Genomic DNA, 2,500 nt, shown 5'->3' on the forward strand with positions numbered 1-2,500 from the left:
GCTATCAACATTTGTTTTAATTATTCCAATACCACAGTACCAATGCATGGTCAATTAACAAGATTCAGCACCCACTACCTGAAAGACAGCTACCTATCATGTCATGTCCAACCTGCACAGGTGTGCTGGTTGCTGAGCTTATTCAATTAAAGAGGACATTCAGCAGCAGCAGTCCTGTGCCTGGTCGCTCCAACAGGGGCCAGACACAAGCAGCACCACCTATTGTCTTTTGCCTGCAGTAGGGGCCCACTGGACTAGCCAGCAAGCAGCTGCAGCAAACAAACAGGTAATCTTTCTTTCCAACACTGAACCCTGGTGGTGCACTTAATATATGCTACCAGATAGGGGACATATCAGATATTAAACTGATATAAACAGACACCACATTTGATACCAGCCAAAAGGAAGAATGAGAAGTGATAACTGTGAAAGGGGAGGAACCAACGCTGTCCCCTTCACATGCACCATCACTACTTGTAGGAAGGGAGGCTGGCTGGCAGCCTCCCATACACACTCTGGCTGGGTGGCAGTCACCCACCAGTACACACAGCAGACCCTAAACCCATATCATTATTGCTAAGCAGGAAGATGGGAGTCCATTTCACTCTGATGGACCATTTTTAAATGCAATCCATAACCTGGCTTTGGCAGGAACCCTTCTTACTCCTCCTACTTGCATTTGATACTGGGTTTAGGATCTGCATAGGAAACACACACACACACACACACACACACAAGCACACACTTACCTGTGTTGCCTGCTGACGCCTCCTTGGCTGTCCCCAAACGGTATAAAACCAACAGCCACGGGAAACTGTAAGGATAGAGGACATACCTGCATCCTATTGGACTCACTTGTCTTAGTTAAATCCAGCTTATTTGAAAACCTATGGATCTGCTGCTTCTGCTCATGGCAGTGCTGCTTCTGACAAGGCTGTTCTTTGGTGGGCCTAGGTGACATCACAATCTCCATGGTTACATACACAACAAAGGTCAGATGTTGTTTACACCTGGCCATGCCAGTGGTATTGAGTAGCATATCACACTGCTAAGGGTCCTGGATGCAACAATCTTTCAATGGGGAATAGCCGCACTGAGTTTGTCAAGTGCACCCATGTTTGCAACTCCAACAATACACACATATGTATGTATGTATGTATGTATGTATCTATCTATCTATCTATCTATCTCTTTCTCTCTTTCTATATGTATATATATATATATATATATATATATATATAATTTTTTTTCTTTTAAATATATATATATATATATATATATACATATATAGAGAAAGAGAGAGATGGAAATACTTTTTTAAACATGTTTTCACCTTTTTTTTTAACCTTCTTTTTTTCTTCTCTCCATGTTTTCCTTCTTTCCTCCTTTTTTCCTATGCTGCTGCTTCTTATTTTTCTTCTTTTTCAGACCCTATCATTGCACTATTGCTTATTCAATACCACCAGCAGATGGAGACACTATATTACAACATTAGTTGTGAGCAGCAGTTTGTACAAACAAATGCCTCATAGCTGATGTCCTATCCATTATTGCAATGGATGGTTGGCTGGCAACATTTGTTTTTATTATTCCAATACCACAGTACCAATGCATGGTCAATCAACAGCAATGACACCCCCATGTCAATTAACAAGATTCAGCACCCACTACCTGAAAGACAGCTACCTATCATGTCATGTTCAACCTGCACAGGTGTGCTGGTTGCTGAGCTTATTCAATTAAAGAGGACATTCAGCAGCAGCAGTCCTGTGCCTGGTCGCTCCAACAGGGGCCAGACACAAGCGGCACCACCTATTGTCTTTTGCCTGCAGTAGGGGCCCACTGGACTAGCCAGCAAACAGCTGCAGCAGCAAATAAACAGGTAATTTTTCTTTCCAACACTGAACCTTGGTGGTGCACTTAATATATGCTACCAGATAGGGGACATATCAGATATTAAACTGATATAAACAGACACCACATTTGATACTAGCCAAAAGGAAGAATGAGAAGTGATAACTGTGAAAGGGGAGGAACCAACGCTGTCCCCTTCACATGCACCATCACTACTTGTAGGAAGGGAGGCTGGCTGGCAGCCTCCCATACACACTCTGGCTGGGTGGCAGTCACCCACTAGTACACACAGCAGGCCCTAAACCCATATCATTATTGCTAAGCAGGAAGATGGGAGTCCATTTCACTCTGATGGACCATTTTTAAATGCAATCCATAACCTGGCTTTGGCAGGAAACCTTCTTACTCCTCCTACTTGCATTTGATACTGGGTTTAGGATCTGCATAGGAAATACACACGCACACACACACACACACACACACACACACAAGCACACACTTACCTGTGTTGCCTGCTGACGCCTCCTTGGCTGTCCCCAAACAGTATAAAACCAACAGCCACGGGAAACTGTAAGGATAGAGGACATACCTGCATCCTATTGGACTCACTTGTCTTGGTTAAATCCAGCTTATTTGAAAACTTATG

At 43.3% G+C, this 2,500-nt stretch overlaps 1 pseudogene; it reads right to left on the reverse strand.

Moving 5' to 3' along the window:
• Positions 1-1,909: 1,909 nt before the first annotated feature.
• LOC130363362 (U2 spliceosomal RNA) lies at positions 1,910-2,012 on the reverse strand (annotated as a pseudogene).
• Between the last annotated feature and the right edge of the window lie 488 nt (positions 2,013-2,500).

The sequence above is a fragment of the Hyla sarda genome, chromosome 3, assembly GCF_029499605.1.
Source record: "Hyla sarda isolate aHylSar1 chromosome 3, aHylSar1.hap1, whole genome shotgun sequence".
NCBI classification, from domain to species: domain Eukaryota; kingdom Metazoa; phylum Chordata; class Amphibia; order Anura; family Hylidae; genus Hyla; species Hyla sarda.